The sequence below is a fragment of the Homalodisca vitripennis genome, unplaced genomic scaffold, assembly GCF_021130785.1.
Source record: "Homalodisca vitripennis isolate AUS2020 unplaced genomic scaffold, UT_GWSS_2.1 ScUCBcl_1667;HRSCAF=5579, whole genome shotgun sequence".
Taxonomy (NCBI): Eukaryota; Metazoa; Arthropoda; class Insecta; order Hemiptera; family Cicadellidae; genus Homalodisca; species Homalodisca vitripennis.
In genome coordinates, this window is record NW_025777800.1 from 80,921 (window position 1) to 92,600 (window position 11,680).

General features: G+C 31.3%; 1 pseudogene; it reads right to left on the bottom strand.

Annotated features, from left to right (window-relative positions):
• Positions 1-11,470, bottom strand: part of LOC124371587 — a 91,322-nt pseudogene extending 79,852 nt beyond the window's left edge.
• Positions 11,471-11,680: the final 210 nt, after the last annotated feature.

Sequence of the window (11,680 nt, forward strand, 5' to 3'; positions counted from 1 at the left end):
GTATTGCTTGAATAGATCAATTACTCTTTTCTTTGTAGTTTATTTTGTAAGCGAGTAAGTAACAAAGTTTTGGTGGCGTATCTTATCTTACATGGATAAATACGCTTAGATTGGGAAAATTCTTAAATACAATAATGTTTACAATTGTAGTGGCAGATGTTTTATAATATTATCTGTTAAATAATTGGTTGAATTTCCCCACATATATTTGATTTAACATAAAAAAATTAAAATCAGCGTTTTTATCTTCTATCACTGTACTAAAATCGTGGGAATATTCAGTACCGTACCTAAATACGAAAGTTTCAGTAACGGCAGTAACACTTAAACTAAGCCTAATTAAAATAAGATTTTCAAAATTATCATTACCTGTAATTTGTACATACTTTAGAACTTCAGATGCACGATCACTTAAGTTAAGTGCATCGTCCAATTCAGTAATTTTAGGATCAGTTTTTTTAAGCAGATGATATTTTAAAGACCTTATTTAACTTGACAGTGTTTTGTGGAGATTTCAAATGAGCATCTTTAGCGTTTATAAACTTACGCTTGTAAGCTCCACTGGTAGTTTGTAAATTTTTACTCTTGATTAATTATTCTTCTGTAGTTCTACTGCAAATATTTGATAATCGTTCACAGCTACACTAGAGTCACTTGTCATCAGTAACTAAATTAACATTAGCAAAACTTGTGTAATTACATTTAAAAACACTATTGCGGCTCCACTTATAATTTTACAACAAACTAACCATAAAATATTCAAGTGTTTGACGTGAACGTTGCAGCGGAGGGTGGAGGGTGGAATTATGACTGATCCATCATAGGAAATCGGCGCCACGGGTGCGATGCATTGCTTTTACAGATAATCACGGTGAAAACTGACAAGCAATCGTAGTTAACTGCCTCCTTAGCACCACTACTTTGCGTGTATATACAGTTTGAAGATAAAATGTTGATAATGTGTTATGGAAATATATTACACAGGTGGAAGTCACAGGAAAACTTAACTGATAATAGATACTCACATCATTCCTCCCTTGTTAGAATTCAACCACACACAATGTAGGTCCAGAATTATTATCCACAATTAGACTTCACCAATACTTTTGAATTGGCAATTTTGTATTCATCCTGAATTGAAAACCATTTTTAAAACTTTTAAGTTCCGCTTATGATAAAGTATATATCAAGTTCTTTGTACATATTTAAACTTGCCGCTGTTAGTAGTAGGATTATAAAAGGGCAATTTTTTCTCAGCCGTCACTTCTCACAATGAGTCATACGAGGTGCATTCGTTGTGAGCTTTTTAGTCACCGAATTTCTTTGAATCTCTTTAGACGAACAAGACCCTAGATTCCAGGAGTCAAGTCTGAGCAACGTCAGATACCAGACGCTACAATGAAAAGAAGGTGAACTGGAGCTAAACTCAACATTTAAATAACATGTACGTTTACCAATTACTACCCAAAAGGCCAACATAAACGTTTAGAACTCTTTACTTTATTACCAAATGACCCAAAATTAATTGGCAATGTTTCTGGGTATAAGAGAAACCAATGTTCTAAATCTGAATATTGAAGGAACTTTATGTCCAGAATTATCACATAGACAGACACTCTGATACGAAATAAATGTCGGCTTCATAATAATGCAGTGACTGGTCAATATAATTTACATAACTGAACGCAGCTAATACTAATTTAAGTAGAAATTATGTACATCGTAATTAGCTTTTAAAATGACTAAACTTGAATTTTTTTAATAATTTTTAATGTATAATTATTTTAATAATAATATTTGTGTAACACATGAAAAAACTTTTTATTTTATCAGCTACATTAAAATACGCTTGCTTTTCAACCAATTGTTATGCGTCCTTTTAATTTCAGCCCCCTAATAAAGATTTTAAACTTTAAAGACATTTATCATTTATTTTTTAATCGGATAATTATGAATGAAGTCTCATTTGAAAATATGGTTACATATCCAAATGCATTTTAATTGTTTATATTTTATTTTTGTTTTTAATAAATAGCTCTCAATATAATTGTATTTAATCGTTGCACATTTTATTTTATTTACATAAATTATATTTGGTTTATTGTGTTCACAATATCTCACAGTGTAAGAGAGGTAGAATATGCAGAGCGTGGAACGAAATGAGTGTAAAACAAAGATAAACTCTGACTTCACGGGTTTCCTGTTAAATACGGATAACAAACGACGTTCTTAACCTTCTTTAATGACCCTTGACGGCAATCGGTATTAATACGTAGAAAGTCCTCCTCTACAGTTGGTATTGTCAGAAACACTTTCTAAGTTCTCTACAGGTTAACAATAATATAAGAATAGTACAACAGGACTTGTGAGCAAGGTCAAACCACGCACTCGTACAGATACAAACTGGAACTACGGAACTTTAATTATACTGCGGAAGAGATATTGGGCATGATAAGAAGGTAAACTCAGAATTAAGGTGGTTAAATTCGTTAACACCATTCCAGGACGCGGTTTTCTTAAAATCAGGAAACCTACGGACGATCATAAATTACGAAATAGTGCAGAAAATCCATTGACATTACAATTAATTTGGATTTCATTAAAAAATATCTAAGGCGTGGCTGAATGGCTACGGTTGTTTAGCCCTTAAAGCTGTTAGGTTGTAAGCAAGGTCAAACCATGCACTCAAGCAGATACAACCTGGAACTATTCAACTTTATTTATACTGCCGAAGAGATATTGGACATGATAATAAGGTAAACTCAGAATTGAGGTGATTAAATTCGTTATTTAATTTTTAAGAAAACCGCATCCTAGAATGGTGTTAACGAATTTAATCAACTCGATTCTGAGTTTACCTTATTATCATGTCCAATATCTCTTCGGCAGTATAAAAATTCCAGGATGTGGTTTTCTTAAATCAAGACCCCTTTGCACGATCATAAATTACGAAATAGTGCAGAAAATCCAATGACATAACAATTAATTTGTATTTTATTACAAGATATCTAAGGCGTGGTTGAATTGGTATGGTTGTTTTTAAGCTGTTAGAAATTTAGGGCCCTTTTTAATCCGGAATAGGAATTATACAATGATTAAATGTACTCACGTTTTGATGTAATGTATACTAGTTCATAGACGTCCTCAAAGGCAGTCTGTCAATTTATTTAATAATTATGGCATAGATTTATTCCAGTCACTTTTAACAATCAGTGCTTCTGTTAATTAATACAAAGAGACAGGTAACGTGCAGGGCATACTAGCTTAATTAACGTGAATAAACGTCAACATCACGTGACCGCAAAGTTAACCGCACCTTATATCTATCCCTCTCTTTATTACCGAACCGCAATACCGGTTGTAATATAGATATTTATACACAGTAGCATTTTAATTCAGATCCATAATGTACACATACTTTATAGTGTGCGTAATACCGATCTTCCTGATGGATAAGGTATAAATTAATAACCGTATCCCTCATGTTAACAAATGCTTAGATTCCCTTCCTTGTAGGAAGGGAGCTTCATGATAAATATATTAATTACGATGTTCATACGTAAATGAATGTCAAGTTACCGGTGTATAATCAATAGATTCACTCTAATTATAATGCTGTAGCTTCGTAGTTAACACAACGCGCAGGTTATTAATCCAGATAAATGCTAAACCTAAAATGGAAACCTAATTAATCATTTCCTAACAAAAAACAAGCAACAATATTTAACTGTGAGAGTGTTAGGGAACATGGAAAGTTAAATCACAGTTATGTTTTTTTCAATAATTTCTAGCATTTAATTAAATAAACTACAACGAAATAACAAACAGATTAAAACTTTCTCCCTATCATATTTTTACACATTTAAGATTTTCGGTCTGTATTCTTCATTTATTTTATTTTGTAATTATTGATTTAATAATATGTAACTAATTGCCAAAGAAAGATAGAAGATTGGCTCTTAGTAATATTTAGGTTTTATTAATTTTCAACGAATTTATAAACCATTTTTTTATTTATCTTAATAACACGTATAATTTTTGTATATAAAGCATCTGGTATAGATAAGGAGCGACTGTCAGGTGTGTACGAGTAAACTGTGCTTCTGTGAACATTATTCTTTAAGATAAAGCTGGTAAACAATTATTCTTTCTCTAGTGCTCAGTTGAATTTGGAAGATATTTGTAATTGTACTGTTGTGTTATTTAGGCCTAGTTAAGTATTGTGAACTGACTGAAGTTATCTTTGTTTCTAGCACTTTTACCCTATTTTACTTACAGAATTGATTATTTTATTTATTTGTCACCTTCAAAGTTTTTTGAAATTCGATTTAATCTAATCTATCTAAAACATTGATACATTATTAAAGAATTACTAAATCAAGAAAAGAAGAAAAAAAAGTAAAAATAAATATATATATTGTAAAAGTGACTTTAAAAAAACATTCAGAAAATTATAAAACCATTATTGAATCAAGAACATAAACTAGCGTTTAAAACTTATATATTTCACCTTATGATATAACAACATAACCAAAAATGCAAAATCAATATTTTAAATTTTATAATACCGGTATTTGTATTGTTATCGCTGAGAAAGGATATGATCTGCCTCATTTATCCCAAACATAAAATGTTAGTTGTTTATTTTGTATATTATTACTAGAACACTACATTGTTTCTATATCACTAGAACAATGTTTGTGTTAGACCTACCCAACGCACATCACACTCAAATAGTTATTTTGTATATTATTACTAGAACACTACATTGTCTCTATATATCACTAGAAGCAATGTTTGTGTTGGACCTACCCTACGCACATCACTCCCAAATAGTTATTTTGTATATTATTACTAGAACACTACATTGTCTCTATATCACTAGAACAATGTTTGTGTTAGACCTACCCTGCGCACATCACACTCAAATAGTTATTTTGCATATTATTACTAGAACACTACATTGTCTCTATATCACTAGAACAATGTTTGTGTTAGACCTACCCTACGCACATCACTCCCAAATAGTTATTTTGTATATTATTACTAGAACACTACATTGTCTCTATATCACTAGAGCAATGTTTGTGTTGGACCTACCCTACGCACATCTCTCCCAAATAGTTATTTTGTATATTATTACTACAACACTACATTGTCTCTATATCACTAGAACAATGTTTGTGTTAGACCTACCCTGCGCACATCACACTCAAATAGTTATTTTGTATATTATTACTAGAACACTACATTGTCTCTATATCACTAGAACAATGTTTGTGTTAGACCTACCCTACGCACATCACTCCCAAATAGTTATTTTGTATATTATTACTAGAACACTACATTGTCTCTATATAACTAGAACAATGTTTGTGTTAGACCTACCCTGCGCACATCACACTCAAATAGTTATTTTGTATATTATTACTAGAACACTACATTGTTTTCTGTATCATTAGAACAATGTTTGTGTTAGACCTACCCTGCGCACATCACACTCAAATAGTAATATTGTATATTATTACTAGAACACTACATTGTTTCTATATCACTAGAACAATGTTTGTGTTAGACCTACCCTACGCACATCACACTCAAATAGTAATATTGTATATTATTACTAGAACACTACATTGTTTCTATATCACTAGAACAATGTTTGTGTTAGACCTACCCTACGCACATCACACTCAAATAGTTATTTTGTATATTATTACTAGAACACTACATTGTTTCTATATCACTAGAACAATGTTTGTGTTAGACCTACCCTACGCACATCACACTCAAATAGTTTATTTTGTATATTATTACTAGAACACTACATTGTTTCTATATCACTAGAACAATGTTTGTGTTAGACCTACCCTGCGCACATCACACTCAAATAGTTATTTTGTATATTATTACTAGAACACTACATTGTCTCTATATCACTAGAACAATGTTTGTGTTAGACCTACCCTGCGCACATCACACTCAAATAGTTATTTTGTATATTATTACTAGAACACTACATTGTCTCTATATCACTAGAACAATGTTTGTGTTAGACCTACCCTACGCACATCACACTCAAATAGTTATTTTGTATATTATTACTAGAACACTACATTGTTTCTATATCACTAGAACAATGTTTGTGTTAGACCTACCCTGCGCACATCACACTCAAATAGTTATTTTGTATATTATTACTAGAACACTACATTGTCTCTATATCACTAGAACAATGTTTGTGTTAGACCTACCCTACGCACATCACACTCAAATAGTTATTTTGTATATTATTACTAGAACACTACATTGTTTCTATATCACTAGAACAATGTTTGTGTTAGACCTACCCAACGCACATCACACTCAAATAGTTATTTTGTATATTATTACTAGAACACTACATTGTCTCTATATCACTAGAACAATGTTTGTGTTAGACCTACCCAACGCACATCACACTCAAATAGTTATTTTGTATATTATTACTAGAACACTACATTGTCTCTATATCACTAGAACAATGTTTGTGTTAGACCTACCCTACGCACATCACACTCAAATAGTTATTTTGTATATTATTACTAGAACACTACATTGTTTCTATATCACTAGAACAATGTTTGTGTTAGACCTACCCAACGCACATCACACTCAAATAGTTATTTTGTATATTATAACTAGAACACTACATTGTTTCTATATCACTAGAACAATGTTTGTGTTAGACCTACCCTACGCACATCACACTCAAATAGTTATTTTGTATATTATTACTAGAACACTACATTGTTTCTATATCACTAGAACAATGTTTGTGTTAGACCTACCCAACGCACATCACACTCAAATAGTTATTTTGAAGTCGTTAATTGTTATTTGTTGTTTTTTAATGTTTTGGTTGAACATACTAAATTTATTGTAAACCGATTTTTCCCTATCAATTCAAATTTATTACTACGACCATTGAACATTTATCTTTGTTTTTCCTTTTTTTTTCTAGTTTGTTTGAGTACCAAATTTCCTGATCCCAGAGTTTATTTATAAAAGAATGTAAGCACTTTTGAAACTCAAAACTTGAGTTGCTCGTGACTGTTTTGATGACAAAATTAAAATATGTTAATGGAGCCAAATTAAAATAATTTTTTTTTAGATTCAAGGAAAGTTATAGTTATTTAAACAATTGTTAGGGTAAGTTTTTCAAAAAATAATTTAAATAATACCAAAAGAATATTTCAAGTTCTTATTATTGAAATTACTACACTACCCTATAAAATAATATAATCTTTACCTAATATAAATTCAATAATATATACTGTTATTAGACTTTAAATTATACTGTAACACTGATATTGTTATATAGTAATAACTTTTATAATTTCATAGAAAGTTAATGAACTTTTAAAAATTATAAATTTAAATAATGTTAGCTAATTATAAAAATGAGTAATTAATATATATATATATATATATATATATATATATATATATATATATATATATATATATATATTATATATAGTTAAATAAGGTAGCGGTGCCATACTACTTAAAACTTAGACATGAGACATTAAATTAAATTTTGGTAAATACTTTACTTTTAACCTTTAGTGTATTATCTTGTGAGTGATTTTATCACGTTTGGTACAATATTCCTAATAGTAGCTGGTATTTTATAGCAGGCTATATATACATAAATAGTTCCAACAGACTCAGCTATACTTTCTACACATAGTTTTTGAAAGTAAACAACTTCACCAACTCTGCCTACAATATGTATTTATTAATGAGTTATACGTTGATCAATCTGCGTTTGGCACGTTTTGAAATAGTTGCTGTGAAATTATTGTGACTCAATACTAAAATATTGTTTACACATATAATATGCTATATAATACTTTATTTGTGCTTTCAAATATTTTAGTTTATAAAACATATACTTAAGTATCACTGTTTTTTCTAGAATAACATATAACCATGTAAAATTATGGAATACGCTCCTTCCGCCCCAATTCAATTGCGTGCCTAATAATGTTAGCTATAATTTAAAAGAGAAGAGAACTATAATTAATCATTCCTTGATGTAATTATATTAACCTTCTGTGTGTGTTTTTTTACTGTATGCCTGCTTAAAAGATTAGTTATTATATTGAGGTAGTTTTAGCACTTTGTAATATCCATAAAGACTTACAGAAACATAAAAAGGTGGTATACAAGTGTTTTATGTTTAACTTTATTGTTATGGAGCTGATATCATGGCTGCCAGTATAACATCTCTGATTACTAGCATGACTTGGATTTTTTAACAATACAAATAACATGTTTAATGGAGTTTGTCTGTTACAAATGTAACTTGTAACAGAATTTAGTGTTTCTCCTTAAACAATGTTGATATGGCGAGGTTATTACTCTTGTGTAGGCAAGCCAGAGTTAGAAAGTAGAATTACATTAATTACAAATGATGAGTCGCTTAGAACTCTCCTGCTGAAAACACTCCACTACAAAGTAACAGTATTCCCTCTGGCTAACCTTTGTAACATCAAAACTACTTACATTTCATAACTTAAATTACTGTTGTTTATTCATTTAAAACAACATTTTAAATTACTAAGAAATTATAACCTGTGCTAGTAAGTTGTATGTGTTAATATGAGTCGTATAAAGTAAGGGGATATTATTATATGGGATATACTAAATGATATGTAATATAAATACAGGGTGTCAATTAAGTCTGGAACCTCTTTTAAAATTTTTAAACCACAATATAAAAAAATACCAAAGTTCACACGTGCTTACTGGTGATAGTAACGCACATATCTGCCCAACTACCGACCAGATAATCCCTTTAGGGGACGGTCCACAAGGAGTCAGACAAAATTCTTAAATAGCAGCATAGGTCAAGTTTGGTATCAAATTAAAAGTCTTACTTAGCAGAGTACAATGCCGCAAACCGGACTTCAAAGGGTGGATTCATTCAGTAGTTATAGCTATTTGAATTTTAAAACAATTGAACAATGTAAATTATTAAGTATTACAAGTAAACACCAATTTTTAAGTACCTGTGATCAAAGTAAGTGTTCAAAATGTTCCCCTACCATCATCTGACAATGTAGTAATCGAAGCCAGGAATCAATAATTATTACCAATAACACAACTACTGTTAGAATGTGAAAGTGGCAGATTGAGTCAAACACAGCATCCACAGAAACTTAACGTTTGGGCAGGTATTATAGGAAATCAAATTATGGGCCCATTATTTATCAATGGTAATTTAAATGGTGACTCGTATCTAGCAATACTCCAAAATGAGATAATTCCTGCACTACAAGCTGCTCTTGGTCGACAATTTCAAAGATTATATTTCCAACAAGATGGCGCGCCACCACACTTTGCTCTCCTTGTTAGAGAATACTTGGATACAATATTCCTTCACAGATGGATTGGAAGACGTGGTGCAGTATAGTGGCCTGCTCGGTCCCCTGATTTATCTCCGCTGGATTTTTTTCTTTGGGGATACCTCAAAGATAAAGTTTATCGTACTAAGCATCGAGATTTGGCGCACCTAAGAAATCTCATAGTCCAAGAAGCTCAAGATATTCCTCAAGATAAACGAAAAGACTAAAAACAATTGACTACAAAAACAGTACTACATGTGAATAAATTATATGCAGTTATTTATTCCAAGAGAAAAATGCGATACTTAAGACACAACCAACTCATTAGTAAAACACAAAAAAGGAAAAATTATTAATACAATCAATTACTCTCAATACATAATACAAAGCATGCGTTAATAATATAGCACTGGAATACCTACTTAAATTTTGACTATTACTAGATAACACCACTGCCACTTTGAAACAATGTTAACACTATTAAAATATTAAGATATTTCAATCTCGCCATGTTCAGTTAAAGCATGTTAAAACAAAACTCACACCTGGTTTGGCACAATACTCACATAGCATCGCACTCGGAATGTATGGTGTCCCTATGGAAAAAATGAAGATATAGTAAATACAGTGAAAGAGGCAAGAAGGCACTGGATTTGAACATTTCTGACTCGATGGTGGACGCTTGACACAGAGTGGGAAATAAGCTAAATTGAGGCAAACCATCCGGAACAATAGTACAGTTCGTGAGGCATGCGGCAAAAGAGGAATTCATCCAAAAACTGCTAAGGAACGTACTCCGGGTATGGGCCACATACGAGAACAACTCGCTGTCGGAGAATTCTCGCCATGACAAGGGCAGCCTGCAAAGAAAAAAATACAAGTTTCATTAGGTCCGGAGTGCACAAATATGCTTTCGGAGAAAATGCAGCCGTATATCTAGTACATGATCAAGCTGATTTCAGTAAACTTTAAACCCCACAAGGGTAACAATAATCTATGTTTGAATTCACTGTATTGTTTAGATTTTGGTTTTTTCATGTAAATAGATATAATTAACATGTATATATGTTTAGTTAAAACTAGATTACTTTATCTTTTATTGTGCTTAAACGTTTTACGTGATATAAACAAAAACACTGAGAAAATAGTAAATAATTAAATAATCATGATAATTTCAATATGGTACGTCAAAACATAAGAAGAATAAGAAAAGATTTCCATATTTTTTTAGCTGAAATATTCAAGGCAAATTTAACTCGAGCAATAATAGTTATAAGGGAAATATGGATTATGCAAAATGAAAAATAGTTCTTTTGAATACCGAACTGTGTAAGTTTGATACAGTGTTAATAAGGTTTATAAGGCTGGGGATCATTTTATAATATGTGAAACCAAATATTACGAAATCAAATCAAATTAGTGTTAGTAAACGGTATCTTTCAATTGCTTAAGTTTTTATTTAATTCGTTTCTAAAACGTATGTAATATTCCTTTGGATTTTTTTATTTCGGTAATTAAATAATTAGAAAATGTTTTTTGTTTTCAATTTTGGAAGAAGTATAATAATTGGCCCACAGATAAATTATCTTCAAACATATATCTTCTACACTAATTACCTTTTTACTTTCTTGTCATAAATTACTTTTGTGATAAAGTTAGTAAAATTATTTAAACTAGGAAATTGATTAAACGCATTCATACCGATTTTGAAATAAGAAACCGAAACTGAAATAAAACATGAACAATTATACAAGCCTTTTTCGACTTAAAAAATCCAAATTTAAACAGCCGTACGCACTATTACAATGACTAGTCACCTGAATCGTCATCTTTTGGTAGGAAGATCTTTCCCCTCAACCCCACTGGTACCGGTCATCACTGTCACCCTTTAGCAGCCTCCCCGTCCCCAAGAGCCGCCTCCTCGCTGGTGTTAGGTCCTCGTTCACGTAGATAGAGTTGTGAGCCGTCCTGTTACCCATCCGATGATACGCATCAAACATAGAGTCCACGACGTCCATGCCCAAGGCCTTCCTAACCTCCTTAACTGCACTCAATACGTCCTCCTGAGGTTGCATAGGGACACCATATATTTCCACGAAATTCACTCTCGAGTACTTTCCATTCCCTTTATTCGTTTTTCCAAGAAACCCACCCTATTGCTCAGCTTTATATTACGTTTCAGAAGAATATCAGTGTATTCAAAAATCCCATTGAGCGTGTCATTTTCTACTTTGATCAACCTTGTATTGCTATCTAGATTTTCATTTAACAAGTCAATTTTTTTG